The following is an 18,123-nucleotide window of genomic DNA, read 5'->3' as shown; positions in this document are numbered from 1 at the left end:
GGTGTGCTTTCGAACTGCTAGGTTGACAGGAGCTAGGACACAGCAACAAGAGCTCACCTCATCGTGGGGATTCAAACCACTGACCTTCCAATCAGCAAGCCCAAGAGGCTCAGTGGATGAGACCACAGCGCCACCCAGGATGGAAATTTCAGAAGGGGAGAGGGCTGCTCTGGGGCTCAGATTCCGCTTGCTGGTTTCCACACAAACCTAGTTGGCCACTGTGAGAACAGGCTGCTGGACTAGATGGGCCACTGGCCTGATCCAGCAGGCTCTTCTTCTGTTCTGATGCTTCTTTCACTTCTTCCCACTTCCTTGATTGCATTGGTGGCCCTTTTCTAAACCTCTTCCAACTCCACAATATCCCCTTTGAGGTGAGCTGACCAGAACTGTTCAGGTGCAAGCAGCAGATGTTCTGCCTGGGGCCCCCTGGGGCCCCCTCCTTTCCTGCTCTGCTCCCTCCAACCTCTGAATGCAAAACTCAGTGGAGAGAGATCTGCTCCCACTCTGAGCCCAAGACAAAGAGGGGCCTGTTCAGGTCTCTCTCTCTCTCCCACCTCCCTCGCTGCAGCATCACCAGCCGTGCATCGTGGCAGAGCGTGGGAGAATGCCAGGCATTCTGTAGGCTCAGCAAAGCCAGAGTTGCGGCCAGTGAGGGGCAGTGGGGAGAGAGAGGCAGGCCAGGCTTGGGCCAGGAATGCTGCAAAGCAGCCAGGAGACAGGGCCGTGTCCCAGGGAGCTCTCCTCCCTGCTCTGGAGCCTGAGCCAGCCTGCGGGGTCAGACTAGATGACTCTGAAGGTCCCCTGCAGGAATGCAGAAAAGGTTTCCTGCAAATGACTGAGGCATTCCAGAAGGCCCACCTCAAAGCCAAAGTGAGGGAAGCCCATTCACACAACTCTTTCAAACCCCACTTGAGGCTACTTCTCAATGGCACTGCACTCCTTCCTTCCTTATGTGCAAAGCTTGAGTCAACCTCTCTGCCATTCCTTCTGTCTTTTCCCCCTTGAGCCCCCCTCCCTGGCCAGCTTCACACATGCAAGCACATCACTTAACTCCCCAATGCTGGCAGAGGAGCCCAGGAACCAGCAACTAGAGCCAAACTGTTTCTGTGAACATGAAACCAGAGCAAAGTTTCTCACACTCTGGGCCTTTACCCTTTGCCCCAACCCCACCTCCAAAAACACCTGAGCAGGCTGGCTTGTACTTTGGGGGCAAGGTGTGGGACAGAGGGACATAAGAACGTTATTATATTTATTCCATTTAAATGCCGCCCTTCGCCACATAAGCAGAGCCTGCTGGACCAGGCTAATGGCCCGTCTAGTGGAGCATCCTATTCTAACAGTGGCTGAGCAGTTGCCTGTGGGAAATCTCCAAGCCGGATCTGAGTGAGAGAACCACTCTCCCCTCCTGCGGTTTGCAGCAAATGGAATTCAGGAACATTGCTGCCTCTGGCTGTGGAGGTCAGAGCAGAGCCATTGTGTCTGGCAGCCAGTGATAGACCTCTCCTGACAACCTTGGAGGTTTCTTAGCAGAGGTTGGATGGCCATCTCTCAGGGACGCTTGAGTTGAGATTCCTGCATTGCAAGAGGCGGTTGGACTAGAGGATCTTTGGGGCCCCTTCCAATTCTACAATTCTATTCCTCAAGGAATTTGTCCAATCCTCTTTTAAGGCCTTCCAGGTTGGAGGCCATCACTGCCTTCTGGGGGACAGTTTGACAGAGGGAGAAAAATTTCACCGTCTCCACTTTCTCTATGCCAGGCATAATTTTGTAAACTGCTATCATGCCACCTCTGACTTGACTTTTCTCTAAATTAAAAAGGCCCAAATGCTGCCTCCTTTTCTCATAGGGGAGACACTCCACCCCCTGGAATAGCTGTGTTAATTTATTACCCCCACTTCACCCTAAGGTCCCAGAGATGTCAGCGAAGGCTCAAAGAGTTGGCAGGAGGCCAAGCAGAGCCAAGAGCCAGCCCCTCCCAGTACCCCTTCCTCCTGAGGAGGGGGTGTTTCTGCCATCCACACAGGGAAGGAAATCACCCTGCCTCTGCCCCCCCCCCCAGGATGGAGGGAAGCTCCTTCTTGGAATGCACTTCCTCACTCTGTTATTCAGCACATTTCAGAAACAGAAGGAAGAATATGGGGGCAGGCGCGGGGGGGGGGGGAGAGCGCAAAAGGCAAAACCAGCAAGATCCACTTGACAGTTGAATGGACTGTTGGCAGGTGGTGAGAGAGAGACCTGGGGGGGCTGGGACCCTAGGTCAGGGAACAGCGCAGCCCTCACTGCAGGGAGGAGGCAATCATCCAGAAGGGGCAAATGGGGCAGGATCACCCTCAGCACAGGCACCACTTTGCCCCTCCATCACAAGCGTGGCGTAGTGGTTAGAGCATTGGACTAGGACCCGGAAGAGAGCAGGGTTCAAATCCCAGCCCCCATGGCCATGAAGTTCCCTGTGTGTGTCCTTGGGGCTAATCACTGCCCCCCTCAGCATAGCCTACATTGCAGGGCTGCAGCGGGGATACAGTGAGAAGGGGAGGAACTCTGTCCAGGCCACTTGGAGCTCCTTGGAGGAAAAGGTGGGATCTAAGTGCAACAAAGAAACAAACAAGGCCAAAGGGCCGTCTGCCCCTACATCCCATGTGACTCTCCCCCATTCTCCCCCTGTCATCCCTTTCTAAACTGAGCACACGCCCTGAAAGTGCCTGGCTTAAGTTTAAACAATGGGCAGCCACAGATTGAAGAATGTCTGCCCTTTCCTTCTCCGGACCAAGGGGCAGGCCAGGAGAAGGACTCTGATTCTGGACACAGCTGGAAGGAAGAGCCTCAGTCAGGAGGAGGAGCTACAGCCAAACCATGGTGAAGTGGGGGAGCAGAGGCCCCTTCACCTGGGCAACCAGCAATGCCCAATTTCTTAATCTAGCAGCAGAAAAACTGCTGGAGCAAGAGGTAAACCAGAGGTGACCCCTGGCCCCAACCTCAGCTGTCGCGAGAACCAAAGAAGAGCCTGCTGGATCAGGCCAGTGGCCCACCAAGTACAGCATCCTGTTCTCGGGGGGGGGGCAGTCAGATGCCTCTTGGAAATGCACAAGCAGGATCCGAGCAACTCTCCCCTCCTGCAGTTCCCAGAGAATGTCAGAAACTCAGATATACGAGCTAGGTGCCCAATGGTTTCATGGACCAAGGCTGCAGTCGCCAAAATCGAATGTCTAGTTGCCATTTGGGGACAAGTCAGCTCTTTGAAAACAAAGTCTTTGTTTTCAAATGATGGAGTGAGTGATTCTCAGTTAAACATCCGGCTAGTTCAAATGACAACCTTGAGCTGAGAACTTCAAAGAAGAAAAGTCCCTTGATCCAGGGGTAGTCTGCATATATATTGGCTGATTCCTTTTTCTTAATGAGGACACAGACCATTCACAGAATATTCTTCCCAACTGTGAGCAGGGCAGTGGGAGAAGACAAGCAACAACAATTCACTATAACGTCGTTCATTGCTCCTGCTCAGGCTGCACAGAAAAAGGATTTTGGTGCCTAAAATTCATTCTGATTGTGCATTCTACAGGAGGGGGTATTAGTGTGTGAAAACAGTCCAGATCCAATGATCCTCAGATGGTGATGATGCCATCCTGACAGCGCCCAGGCATCTTCACTTGGTCACAAGTGGCCGATAGCCAGGTGAAAATTGCACCTGGCCTCTGGCTAATTTCAAACACGGTTCCCAGCAACTGAAATTCAGCAGCATTGCCTCCTCCAACTGTGAAGGGCAGAGCATAGCCTTGGGTCTAGCAGCCCTTGAGAGCTCCATCCTCTCTTAAAGCCATCCAAGTTGGGGGCCACCACTGTCTCCACTAGGCACTGTGTGAAGAAGGACTTTCTTTTCTCTCTCCTGAAACTGTCCAGCATCCAGCTTCCAATTCTGGGCCTGGATGAGAATTTGGGGCCCTGGTCTGGATGCCCCATTCTCACCAGCTCCAGGCAAAGCCCCTCCTTCCTGGGGGAGAGCAGGTGCCCCTCTATTTTGCAAGGTAAGTGTGTCACTCTGGTCACCCTGACTTTGGGGCAGGGAAACACAGATCCCACCTGAAACCTGAGGCTGTCAGTAATCCCTGAGAAAAGGGTCTGATAGGAGGAGGCAAAACGTAGTTTTGCTCCTTAGCTGTAAGTGACGCACTTTCAGGCGTCATTCCAAGGCTATATTCCTGGAAAGCCCCTCTGAAGCCCCTCCCGTGGGTCAGCGTTGGGGGTGGAAGGCAGATAACATCTCCACCAAAGGATTTCCTGCAGCAAATCCTGCTTCAGCAGCCGGACCTCAACCAGGCACCCTGCAAACGCCACAAAGGGGGGTGGGGGGCTGAACTACTCAGCAGCCCCACCCTCATGGAAACTACAATTCCCAGGACTCTGCAGGCCAAGCCATGAAAGTTCAAGGCCACTTCCAAGGCCAAAGCAAGAGAGCGTTTCTGCCTAGGAGTTATTCGTGCCTGAAAAGTACAATCTAAAGGGTTCAGGAACATAAGGAAATAAGAACAGCCTCCTGGATCAGGTCAAGGGCCAAGAAGGCGGGCTCGAAGGGTGTGTGTGTGTGTGTGTGTGTGTGTGTGTGAGAGAGAGAGAGAGAGAGAGAGAGAGAGAGAGAGAGAGAGAGAGAGAAAATACCCCTTTCTAAATCACAGTTTTTCTTTCAGGTTTCCCAGTCAAGCCAGTAACAGCAGTGCTACTGCAACATGCACATTGCTAAAGAAGATGGCAAGTGAAAAAATCAGCAGAAGCTCCCCTGAACCTCCCACCCAGCCCTCAGATCCTTGCTAAGGAGATGGGGCCACTTACACTCCCCGTTAGCACCCCTTTTCTCAAGCCCTTCCCTCGTCTCCTCCACCTGCCCTGCTGGATGATCCCCATTTCTGCTGCTGCTCCTTCAGCTGCCTCTGGGCTCCCCGACCCTTTGGGGTCTCTTCCAAGGTTACAAAAGAACATCAAAAGAACCTGCTGGATCAGGCCAAGCATCCTGTTCTCACAGGGGCCAACGAGATGCCTCAAAGGGTTTCAAACAAAAGAGGTTTCCAGCAGGTGAGATTCAGAAGCATTGCTGCCTCTGACCATCCTGGCTAGGAATCATCAATAGCCCTCTTCTCTTAATCCTGCGGCCCAGCATGCGGCTCTCATGAGAAGGACAGCTTGCTGGATCTGCTCCCCCCCCCCCCGATAATAAGATCAGAAGAGCATGCTTAGAACCTGCCTGCACTTGGATCCTGCTTGCAGGTTCCCCGCAGGGCCTGATCCAGCAGCCAGGCTTTTCTTATAGAGGTGGATTTAGGGGGCACAGAGTCATGGGGGTACTGCAACTATTATTTAGGATGGAGACCAAAAGGTGGGCAGGGAGCACCAAATTTTGTTGCTGCACAGGACGCTGCTGAAATTTGAGACTCCAAGGTCCACCGTGACTTCTTCTGTTCTTATGGACCTCGGGGTGCTTGGGGATCCGTGTGGACCTCCCAGAGGAACAAGCGGCTCCCCTGACAGGAAGCAACGCCTCTCTGCAGCTCCCATCCAGAGCTCAGAGGTTGCCCAAACAGCAAACGAGGCCAGGAGAGTCAGCGAGGGGGAAAACAAGGCCGCCACAGTTGCCGTCCCTTTGGCTCCAGAGCTCCTGATCCAATTAAGGCAGGAAAGAGCCGCTTGCTCTTCTGGTAGCAGCCTTTAATTGGGAGCAGCTCTGCTTGGAACGAGGCCAGCCCCTGGCCCACGTGGGCCGCATCCTGCTGAGTTCAGGGGCAGGAAGGAGCGCTGGTGAGAGAAAGCTATCATCATCATCACCATGGCTGCTAGACAGACGGCCTGTCCCAGCCCGCAATGGTCTCTGGCCAACAACGCAGGGAAGGAAAACGATGGCCAGCGCTCTTGCTCTCTCCTCCGCCCCCAGGTTGGGGGGGGGGCTGAAACAGCCAAGACCTGAGACTGTCCCTCCTCTGGCTCTAGCAGCTCTCCCTCCTTTGGGGCCACCCTCACGGCTTTGACACAGATACCCCAGAGCTGCTTGTTAAGGTTTTGGGCCTGGGAAATGCAATGTCAAGTGTGTCTCTGAGCATGTGCAGAGAGTGCCTTCCCCCCCAGTCCCACTGCCAGCCAAAAGGACACCCACATCCCAGGTCGGCCATGGCTTTCAGGAAGGGCAGAGCCCCCAAACCTCTCTTTTTAGCAGATGTGGTGCAGCTGTTCGACGCCACGCCCCAGAAAGGAGATCTGGAGTCACAGGCAAAGTGCCCTAAGCATAAAATCAGAAGTCTCCCTGCCAGGGGGAATTTTCTGCTGCCGCAGCAGCAACACTGGCAGCCTCTGAGCCAGAGCTCTTGGCTGAAGGGCAGTCGGAGGAACGGCTGGCTTTTCATCTGCAGCCCTGCAGCCTCCCCCGTTGCTGGACCACCATGGTAGAGGGAGAAGGCTGAAGGTGGGCTTCCCCTTGGGGAATCTGGTTAGCCACTGGGAGAACGGTGCTGGGCTAATTTTGCCCCCCTTGCGCCTGATCCAGCTGCCCGGCTCTTCTTGTGCTCTTATGGAACCTCCAGCTCCAGAGGCAGTCTATTTAGATTCCCCGGTTCTTAGTGTTTGGCCACCGTGAGAACAGGAGGATGGACTGGATGAACCACTGGCCTCATCCAGGTGTTCCTCATGAGCTCAGGGCAGCTGACCTGGATGCCAATTACCCCCACTTTATCCTCACAACCCCCCAATGAGGTAGGCTTGGGAGAAAGGGAGAGAAAAGGGCCTGAAGGGTGAGGTGAATGGCAGAGGAAAGATTTGGACTCTGATCTTGCCAGCCAGAGCCCACACTCTAACCATTAGGGCCAAAGTCCTCACTTCCCCTCCCCCTGGGCACAGCCAGATGCCCCCCAAGGCACACAGGGGCACGGAGAAGGTCTGAAGGCCAAGGGGGACGGGTTTGCTCCAGGCTTCCTGTCCTGCTAGCGGAGGAAATGAACTGGCTTTCCTTTGAGTCAGGGCTCCGCTGAGGTCTTGCCAGGAACGCAGGAAGTCAGAAACAAAAAGAAGGTGGCACTTTGCAGGCAGCATCCCACCTCGGCCCGCCTGACCCCAGCCAGAAGCCTCTTCTTCTCTGGCAATCCCTCGTAGTCGAGTAAGATTGTCTTCCATGAACACGGCCTTAACAGTGAGTCCGTGACTGTGGAGGCCAATTCTGGATCCACATGTCCTTCCATGGTGGGACACTGGTTTCCAGGCAGGAGTTGATCATGGTGTGATTTGCCAAGCATGCCTTTCTCATAGCACATTTCTCCCTTGCGTCCTGAGTTCGAGTGTCTTCAAAACCCATGACACCTTTGGTCAAGGCTGTTCTCCAACTGGAGCGCTCGCAGGCACCAGTGTTTCTCAGTTGTTGGTGTTTATACTTCTTTTTTTTTTAGATTTGCCTTGAGAGAGTCTTTAAACCTCTTTTGTTGACCACCAGCATTACGCTTTCCATTTTAAAGTTTGGAATAGAGTAGCTGCTTTGGAATATGATAATCAGGCATCTGAACCACATGACCAGTCCAACAAATGTTGAAGAATCATTGCTTTGACACTGGTGATCTTTGCTTCTTCCAGTATACTGGTATTAGTTCACCTGTCTTCCCAAGTGATGTGTAGAATTTTTTGGAGACCCTGTTGATGGAATCTTTTGAGGAGTTGGGGATGGTGTTTATAAGTGGTCCGTGTTTCAGAAGCATACAGTAAAATTGGTAGTACAATAGCTTTGTAAACAAGCATTTTTATTTCCCTGTGAATGTCCCGGTCCTCAGACACTCTGCAGTTCAATCGGGAGAAAGCCAAACTCACAGAGCTCAGGTGATGCTGGATTTTGGCATCAATGTTGGCCCATGTGGAAAGATAATTGCCCAGGTAGAAGAAGTGATCAACACTTTCCAGTCTTACAGAACTGAATTAGATTTGTGGCACTGCAGAGGGGTTATTTTGTACTTGTTGGTGCAGCACTTTGGTTTTGGGGGTGTTGAGCAATAGACCTAAGCTTTTCGTAAGCTTCTGCAAAGATATTTAGGATGGTTTGGAGGTCATCCTCTGAGTGTGCGCACACTACATTTTCCTCAGCATACTGAAGCTCTATGACGGAAGTTATGGTAACCTTACTCTTTGCTTTCAGCCTGCTCAGATTGAAGAGCTTTCCATCTGTTCAATATACGATTTCTACCCCGGAGGGGAGTTTCCCTTCAACAATGTGTAGGATCATGGCAATGAAAATAATAAATAGGCTTGGGCCAATAATACATCCCTGTTTCACACCTGATCCCACAGTGAATGGTTCACTTTGAGAGCCATTGTTATCTGCAATTTTTGCTGTCATATTATCACGAAGGAGCTGAAGGATGTTCACAAATTTATCTGGGCCACCAGTTTTCAGAAGGACAGTCCACAGGGCATTACGATTTACAGTGTCAAATGCCTTAGCAGCACCCACACAGCCGCCCTGGGGGCCAGGCTCGAGGGTGGTCCATCTTCAGGCTCTCAGACTGGGCAGCGGGCACAATTTGGGCTTTGGGGATCCACTAACCTGGCACAAAAGGTGCACCTTTAGAATTCTTAGTCCAGGAGCCTACAGTCCTGGCACGCAAAAATCCCAGCTAACCCAAAAACCTTCATCTCAGCTGTATAATCTCTCTGTGTGTGTGTGTGTGTCTCATTTTGTTGCTGCTGCTGTTCCACAGTGAAGAGACAGAGCTCCTTCTGCAAGCCACCCAGAGATCTATCAGATCCACCTTCTAACCCTCCTGCTGCTTTAGGCTACAAATGGAACCTCACAGGACTGTTGTGAGGATAAGAATGGGGTTGGCTGGGAGGACCTCATAGGCTCCCTTGAGCGCACTGGAGGAATGTGGGGTTTAAAAGGAGAAAAGTAGCTTAATAAAGCAGTAGCAGGGGTGACCCCAAAATTCACATTACTTTTGGCAGCCTGGCTCACCAGGTGGAGGAGAGGGCTAGGGGTGGCAATGAGCCACAGTCAGAAGCAGCAAGGCTTCCGCATAGCAGCTGCTGGAAACCACAGGAAGGGAGAATTGCTCTTGGGCTCGGATCCTGCTTGTGATCTCCTCATAACAGGCCTCTCATGAGCCACTGTGAGAACAGGATGCTGGATTAATGACCCCCCCCCCCCCGGCCTGATCTAGGAGGAACCTCTTATGCTCTTGTGGAGCCTCAAGGCCCAAAGGCAATCTAGCAAAGGCCTCCCCACCATGGCAGCAGCAGACTTGACTTGGATCCGCTGTCCCAGTGTGGAGGAGAGAGGACTGTGCAGGTCAGCGAGGTTGAACCCAGGTCTGGACAGAGGGCAGGAAGAGGAGGACACTCCCCATCCTCTGCCCCCCTCCAAGGCAATTTGGGGAGAGGGGGAAACAGCAGCTCACACCCCAGGAAATCCTGCTCAAACCCAAACGTCCCGTTGGCAGGGAGAGTTTGCTTCCATCAGAAACAGGAAGCTGGCTTAGGAGGAATTGTGCCTCAGAAAGACCTCAGAAAATGGAAACCTACTGGCCAGGTGGATCCACCCAGCCCAGACATGCTTTCGGAAAAGCTGGCCAGCTAGGAGGGCCAAAGCCCCCTCCATTCACTGCAGCTGGCATTCGAGGGTAGGCTGCCTTTGGAACTGGAGGTTCCACGCGGCCATCATGACCACGAGCCACTGATGGACCTCTCCTCCTATGTGGCTTTGTCTAACACCTTTTTAAAAAGAAATCCTCCTGTGGCTCTTGCTGCAGGCAGTTCCGCAGGTCAGCCATGCATTATGTGAAGAAGTTTGGTTGGCATCTGTCTGTCTCAGGAGATAATGGAGTGCACCTTTGTGGGTGAGGTCAAACTTTCCTGTCCCGTCCATTGCCTTCCAGGTGTCAGAGCTCCGTAGGGCCCTTGTCTGCCCACCACCTTACACACTGCCCCAACCACACACAGGGAGCAGGTGGGGGACTGCGATGCCCTGGGATGTGCGTGGAAGGCAGACTTTACTGGCAAGAAGAGCCAAAAGACTAAAAGAGAAAGCCTCCCTCACCTTGGCCACAACACACAAGAAGCAAAGGCCTCTCACTGGCCATCTGCCAAGGATGCTTGAGCTGAGATTCCTGCATTGCAAGGGGCTGGACTAAATGACCCTTGGGGTCCCTTCCAACTCTGCACTTCCATGATTCTATGAATTGTTGCATCTTAGGAGAGGCCTTGGTCACCTGAAGGCCTTAGTCGTCTCTCCCTCATGTGGCCTTGCTGGCTCCCTTGACTGGTCTGGCCCAGGGACAAGGAGAAGAGGAAGGGGGGGTCCCACCTGCCAGCCTTTCCTTAGGCTTTTCTGCCATTTTTCTCTCTGCTTTGAATACAAAGAACATAAGAAAGATCAGGCCCAAGGGGTCTCATCTAGTCCAGCATCTTGTTCACACAGCAGCCAAATACCCCCAAGAACCCAGGAATCTAGCTAGGCTGCTTCTGGAGCTGCAGGCTCCCTAAGTACAGAGGATAAGCCTGGCTGCTGGATCAGGCCCAAGGGAGCCCATCTAGCCCAGCATCTTCTTCTCACAGAGCCTGACCAGTTGCCCATCATGGGAAATCAGCAGGCAGGACCTGAGCCCCAAAGCAACTCTCCCCTCTGTGGTTTCCAGCGCATGGTCTTCAGAAGCATTGCTGTCTCCCACTGTGGAGGGACAGCATGGCCTTCCTGGCTAGGCAACAGCCACAGCCGCCTCCTCCTCCTCCTCCTCCTCCTCCTCCTCCTCCTCCTCCATGAATTTGTCCCGTCCTCTTTTAAAGCCATCCAGGTTGGTGGCCACCCAGCCTCCTGCAGGAGGGAGTTCCACAGCTAACTCTGCGCTGAGGTCAGACAAGGGCACAGACACAGAGCTCCTCCTCCTTTGTTGTCCCATCAACTCACTGCCAGGATGCTAAATTTAATGCTAGGGGGGCCGGGGAAGGAGGAGACCAGGGCTGGGAGGGGAGCTCTCCTTCCGTGCTGTATGCAGGGGAAATGCTCTGCAGCTCCTGGTTTCCAAGAAAATCCCAAAGCACAGACTTAGAAAGACAGAGAGGAACTCTCCTCTCCCACAGAGAGGAACTCCAGATGAAGCAAAGCAGAGCAGAAAACAGCAGCGATTTGGGAAGGGTCACAGAGCTGGGGGGGGGCTGCTTTCCACGCAGAAGGCGCTCCACACCCCCCCCCCAGGTCAGACCTGAGTTTGAAACCCTGGCACGTTGCTGCCAGCCAGTGTAGATAACAGTGGGCTGAATGGACCAAGGCTCCTTCTAATGATGGTGTGGGAAAGAGCTTCACTTTCCATCTTTTAATTTTCATCTGCTCTCTCTGTTTTTATCCACATCATAAAATGAATTTTTTAAAAGTTTACCAAAAAAGAAAAGGTGAGCCAAGCTAGACTCTGCCGGGGAAGTCCCCACTCCTGTGACCCCCAAGGAGGCTGCACTCCCTGCTCCACATGCAACCCCCCCCAAAGCAGGCCTCTTCTGCAAGGCCTCCACATGGGGACATGGGCCTGCCCTGGCCGGGACCATCCTGGCATTTCCCAACCCCTTTATTTGTGGGTTGGCACAGGCGCTGCAACGTGCAGGAGGAGAGATCTCTGGGCAGCCAGTCCCACTCACTGCCCCCCCCCCCTTGGCCCAGGAGGCCTGCCAAGCCAGAAGGAAGACTGCTTCCCCACAAGCTGAGCAGGAAGGCTTAGCTGAACCCCGAGGGGCTGAGCCTGCAGCCGCCCAAACCCAGCCCAGTCTCCTAGGGTGCACAGGCATGCGCTGGGAATCTTAGAATGGTGGTGTTGGAAGTGACTCAAAGGGTCATCCAGTCCACCCACCCCCCACCCAGCAAGGGTCGTAGCTCAGCCGTGGAGCGTGCAAGTAAGGCTGGTAACATCCCCTGCCCAAAATCTCAGGGAACAGCTGCCAGTCAGAGTAGCCAATACTGAGTTGCATGGAGCAGCTGTCTGGCTCAGGATAAGTCCCCAAACTAGAGCAAGGGCTGCCTGCTCTCCTTTCCTTCCAAAATTTCCCTGGGAAAGAATCACCCGGACAGCTGCGGGAAGCAGCAGCCTCAAATAGCCACAAATTCACACAGCCTCCACACCCCAACAAACTGTTTGCATTTGAGACCAGGGCATCTGGACCCACAACCATGGGTCCGTACTGAAACAGCTTCGGTCACCCTGATGGAGGACCTGTGTTGCGAAAGGGGCAGGGAGAGGGAGACCAGCTCAGTGGGGTGGGTATTGGAGGGGCCATATGGCAGCACTTCTGTCTGTCTCCCCAGGGTCGTAGCCAGAGAGTAGCACTGAGTGAGGGTCCTTGGCCCCCTGGCACCTGTGTCGTGGGGGTACTCTCCTCTCTGAAATCCAGCATCACCTGAGCTCTGCGAGTGCAGCTTTCTCCCAACTGAAGTGCAGAGTGATAGAGGACCAGGACATTTGCAGGGAAACCAAAATGCTTGTTTACAAAGCTATTGTACTACCAATTTTACTGTATGCTTCTGAAACATGGACCACTTATAAACACCATCTCCAACTCCTCAAAAGATTCCATCAACAGGGTCTCCAAAAAATTCTACACATCACTTGGGAAGACAGGCAAATAATGCCAGTGTACTGGAAGAAGCAAAGATCACCAGTGTCAAAGCAATGATTCTTCCACATCAGCTTCGTTGGACTGGTCATGTTGTGCGGATGCCTGATGATCGTCTTCCAAAGCAACTACTCTATTCCGAACTTAAAAATGGAAAGCGTAATGCTGGCGGTCAACAAAAGAGGTTGTGTTACTTTTATTGTTGTTAGCCGCTCTGAGCACAGCTTCGGCTGGAGAGGGCGGGATATAAATAAATTATTATTATTGTTATTATTGTTATTATTATTAAAGACTGTCTCAAGGTAAATCTTTAAAAATGTAGTATAAACACCAACAATTGGGAAACACTGGCTTGCAAGCGCTCCAGTTGGAGAACAGCCTTGACCAAAGGTGTCCTGGGCTTTGAAGACACTCGAACTCAGGACACAAGGGAGAGACGTGCTAAGAGGAAGGCACGCTTGGCAAATCCACACCAGGATCAACTGCTGCCCGGAAATCCATGTCCCCACTGTGAAAGGACGTGGGGATCCAGAATTGGCCTCCACAGTCACTTAAGGACTCATTGTTAAAACCGTGTTTATGGAAGACAATCTTACTCGGCTACAAGGAATCGCAAATTCCCTGGGGACTGGTTCAGAAGCTCCCGGTGCAGAATGCTGCAGCCAGATTGCTGACGGGAGCCTCTGGGCAAGGACATTGTTAAAACAGCTGCACTGGCTCCCCATCTCCTACTGAACCAAGTTCAAAGTCCTCCTATTAAGTTAGGCCTAAATTGCTCAGGGACCAATCCTGGCTCCATCACTGAGATCATCTGCAGGAGCGCCATTGGTTATTCCCTGTGTTGGGACATTTGACAACAATGAAAAACTGAGCCTTTCAGCCCAATCCTGTGGAACACTCTGCCACTAGAGATTCAGAAGGCACCTTCGTTTGGATTTTGTAATGCTTCGCTTCTGAAAACAGTTCTATCTCACCAGGCAAACAGGAACACAGTTTTGCCCCATCACAGGACAAGCTCCCCACTGCCGGAAGGACCCTCTTTGGGCTGTACTAGCCAGCCAGCCAAACCACCTCCCAGTCGGGCAGGCCAAGCCGGCGCCCCTGTCTCTGACCGGTCCTTGCTGGGGGGCTTTGAGGGGCTCTGCCCTCTTGCCCAAGGAGAGCAACTGCTGCTTTAGAGAAGACCCCCCCCCCCCGATCGCTGGGCATACAGAAAGGCACTGCCTGAAACCAATCCTGCGCAAGACGAGCGTGTGGCGGGGGGGGGGGGAGGACAGGACACGGAGCACTACCCCCCAAGAGGTGACAGGCCTCCTGCTCAGAGGGTACTAAGTCCCGGCCTGGGGGGGGGACGAAAAGTGTCCCTGCAGCTTGGGATGATTTAGAGAGGCGGGAGCGGAATAAGAGGGGGCTAGCAAGGGGCAGAGCAGGCGCGACACCCAGGATACCCCCACCAAGAGAGTGGCTTCCGAGGGGTGGGATGTTAGGAACAGCAGCCCCGCCATCGCAGCCCCCCCCCGGCCTCCCCAGACGTCCAGCCAGGGCTCCTGGGGCTGCCGGTTCGAATCCCGAGCCGGGGCTGAGCCTGGAGGAAGCGGGGGCTCCGTGGCGCCCGCTTGGCGGAGAGGCTTCCCCAAGAGAGCGGCGGCGGCGGCGGCTGCTTACCCGGTCCGGCTCCGCTCCGGCTCCCGCTCCCGCTCCGGCGCTGCGCTCGCCTGGGCCGGTCTGGGCGGGCGCGGCCGGGCGCGGGGCCGGGGCGCTGCCGGGCAGCAGGAAGGGGGCGGCTCCGGCCGGCCCTCCAGCCCGTGGGCGCCCAGCTGGGCCGGGGCCGGGCGGGAGGAGGGTCAAGGCAGTCCCGGCCCCGCCCGGGGAGGGGCCGCCGCCGCCGCGCAGGAAGCCGCCCCGAGAGCGCGGGCAGGCGGAGGGGCCGTCGCGGCGCTCTGCACGCGCTCAGAGGCGCCCTCTCCACGCGCCAGCGAGGAGCGGAGGCTCCAGAGGCAGGACAGAGGCAGCGGCGGGACGGGGGCCGCTGCAAACGGAACGACGGGCCGGGTCCCGGTTGCTCTTTGAAGGCGCTTTGCCCCCACCCACCGTGGAGAAATATGAAGGGGGCGCCCCTCCCCCCGAGTGGGCTGCTTCTCAGCGTGGAAGGTTCCCCCGTCTCCACGTGCGGCCGAGGGGTGCCTGAGCATGTGCAGAGAGCCCGCGCCACGGCGGGGGCCACTGGGCTTGATGCCAGTCCCCTTCCAACAGCCCTTTGGGGCTGGGCTCTGCCGGAGGAGCCCGTCCCCTCGCCCTTAAGGATGCCCCAAACCCCCTCCTCAAGCCCTGGGAGCAGCAGGGGGTTGCTCCCCCATTTGGCATGGCGACTGGAGGTGCCTTATGCCATGCCAGATAACGCCCATCACTGACTGGCAGCAGCTGTCCAGGAGATCTCTCCAGCCAGCCCCACCTGCGTGCTGCCCTTCGGAAACTGAACTCGGGACCTCCTAGGAGCCAGTCGGGCGCCCTGCCCTTGGGATCACCCTTTCCTGAGACCAGGAAGGAGGGTTGTTTCCAGCAAATTTTCCTCCCCCCACCCCCACCTGACAAGGAAGTTAAAGCTGTGATCGACACAGAAGAGTTGTTATAGCAGATAAGAAAAGAGGGACAGGGAGGGAGAAGGAAAAATGGAAAGTCTTGAAAGTTACAGCTCTTATTAGAACCAGCTGAGCTGGAAATAGTTTATGCAGCATAACCTGTTTTAACTGCTTTTAATTCTGAATTTTAAACTGCTGTAACCCACCCTGAGAGCTGCTGGTGAAGGGCTGCTAATAAATGTAATAAATTATTATGATTTCAGCCCCAGCCCCATATACATTTCCTACAACAGCCACTTTGCATGCTCCAAAAACTCCCAGCTCCTTTGTGGGTCAAGACACATCCTTCCTATAAGTTGAATAGGAGTGGCTGGGGAAACCCAGCCAGATGGGCAGGGTACAAATAATAAACTATTATTATTATTATTATTATTATTATTATTAAGGAGACACCAAAATCCGCCCCACCCAACACACACACAGAGCCCCTCACCTTCCTTTCAGGCCAGTTGTCGCCTCTGAGCCCAGCCTGAAGGAGGCATTCAGGGGCAGCAGGCAGGGGCGACTCCAGGGGAGCAGCCCCCCACTTTCCCTTCTCCCAAGTCTGCTACCTCCCCCCCCCCCCCGCAATTCCACCTTACCATAACTGGCTGCTGGGGACCAGGAGACCCCAAACACCCGGGCAAAGCACTCGCACATCTCTGCCCTGCTCTCCAGATCCCCAAGCTTCGTCCCACAGGGAAGCACCCACAGCTCTGGGGCGGGGGGCAATGCCGTGCCGAGCTGCCAAGCACAGCGAAATCCCGCCCAGCCCCCCAGCCCAGCCCCCCAACACACACCGAGGCATGCAAAGGGAGCCAGCCAGCAGGATTAGCGCAAGGCCACCATCAGCAGTTTGGGCAGCCTCTGAAAAGCATCCCCGCATTGTTGGACTCAGTGGACACCCGGCACAGACAAAAGGGAGGCCCCCCATGTCCCGTCTGCCCCTGGACGGGCCGCTCGGATGGGAGGGCAGTGAGCCAGAGGAAGCCGTCCGAGCGCCTGCCTCTTTGTCCCCTGCAAAGTCCAGCAGTTTTAGACTTCCCTGAGACCCAGACTCCTGGGCCACCCAGTGGAACAACAGTCCAGCCCCAGAGGTTTGGGCAAGTTATTTATTTGATTTAGAAATGTATACATCGCTTGACTGTAAGAAGAAACCCCAAAGAGCTTTGCGAAGAGACAAGAACATCAGGAGAGCCTGCTGGGTGATGGGCTCTCCTTCCTTGGAGGTTCTGAAGCAGATCTTGGATGCTTTGGCTGAGATTCCTGCATTGCAGGGGGCTGGACTAGATGGCCCTCGGGACGCCTTCCAATTCTACAATTCCATGATTCTGTGGATCAGGCCAATGTTCTCAGCACCCTGTTCTCCCAGTGGCCAATCAGACACCCCCAATGGAGGAGTGTGCCTTTGGGGGTGAAGTCAAACCAGTGGAGAGTTGTGGCGCTTGCTGTGACTGTAGAGACCGATAGGGGAGAGATGTTTTGTTGCAGCCGGGACAGAGGAAGGCACCCGGCTGTGCTGCTGCAGACGCACCATGACCTTTCTTCTCTCTGCGCTCCTCCCAGCGTCATTCCTCCTCTGCTCACTGCTGTGGATACACGACCTGATTACTCCATGAATTTTTCTAAAAGCAAATTAGCTTCTAATACTTTAAAAATTCAGAGATCACGAACATGCATCAGAAACTGAACTTTTGGTATTCAGTAAAGGAGATGTGGTGTTTAAAAAATGTAGTATAAACACCAACAATTGGGAAACACTGGCCTGCGAGTGCTCCAGTTGAAGAACAGCCTTTACCAAAGGTGTCCTGGGCTTTGAAGACACTTGAACTCAGGACGCAAGGGAGAAGTGTGCTAAGAGGAAGGCACGCTTGGCAAATCCACACCGTGATCAACTCCTGCCCGGAAACCAATGTCCCCACTGTGGAAGGACGTGGGGATCCAGAATTGGCCTCCTCAGTCACTTACGGACTCATTGTTAAGGCCGTGTTCATGGAAGACAATCTTACTTGGCTACGAGGGATCGCCGAGGAAGAAGAAGAAGAAGAAGAAGAAGAAGAAGAAGAAGAAGAAGAGTATGTCAGATGAGGTCCTGGGAGACCTGGGTTCAAATCCCCATTCAGCCATGAAGCTCACTGGGTGACCTTGGGCCAGTCGCTCACTCTTAGCCTGACCTACCTCGCAGGGGTGTTGTGAGGATAAAATGGGGAGGGGGAAATAATGTATGCTGTCCTTGGAGGAAAAGTGGGATATAAATGCAACATTTCATTCATTCACTCATGGAGGAGAAGGCTGCAGTGATGCTCCACTACCAGTTGCTGGCAATCCCAGGTGGGCAGGATTCTGCTTGTGGGCTTCTTCCCATTGGGGGATCTGGTTGGCTGCTGTGAGACTCCAGGGGCCTCCGGCCTGATCCAGCAGCCTCTGTTTCTGTTCTTGTGTAGCATTTTACAGCCCATCTCAATTGCCAGAAATGGACATTGGCAGAACTATGGACTAGCCACAGTGCAAGATTGGATTATTTGGAAAGGGGTGGCCACTGTACGCTAGTCACAGAATCTCTGTGACCCCAAGGGTCATCTAGGCCTTGCAATGCAGGAATCGCAGCTAGTCAGCAAGGGAATTCTGGAAACTGGCAGCAACCACAGAAAAAGATGCAAGGTGGAAGGAGGGGTTGGGCGTTCTGTGGAATGCAGGCCACCTTGCACCCCATGGGCTGGGCCTGGCCTCCCCACAGCAGTGATTTCTCCAGCACAAGGCACCCCCTGGACAGCTCCAGGACTTGGAGGGGGCTGAGTCCGTGTCCGCAGTTGGGAGCAGAGCGCAGGAAGAGGCCCCCGGACTCCCGGGCCAAGGGTGAAAAGTAAGCCTGTTCCCAAGATAGCACAGGGAGCCAGAGCTATAT

At 54.2% G+C, this 18,123-nt stretch overlaps 1 protein-coding gene across 1 annotated transcript in view; it reads right to left on the bottom strand.

Moving 5' to 3' along the window:
- PRX (periaxin) overlaps positions 1-14,379 on the bottom strand; it is a 28,059-nt gene extending 13,680 nt beyond the window's left edge. The window contains exon 1 of the mRNA XM_083626708.1: positions 14,266-14,379. The gene's annotated coding sequence lies outside the window, so the exon portion shown is untranslated. The remainder of the gene's footprint in view (positions 1-14,265) is intronic.
- Positions 14,380-18,123: the final 3,744 nt, after the last annotated feature.

The sequence above is a fragment of the Podarcis filfolensis genome (assembly GCF_964270895.1).
Source record: "Podarcis filfolensis genome assembly, chromosome: 8".
NCBI lineage: Eukaryota > Metazoa > Chordata > Lepidosauria > Squamata > Lacertidae > Podarcis > Podarcis filfolensis.
This window is presented reverse-complemented; position numbering and strand designations above follow the sequence as displayed.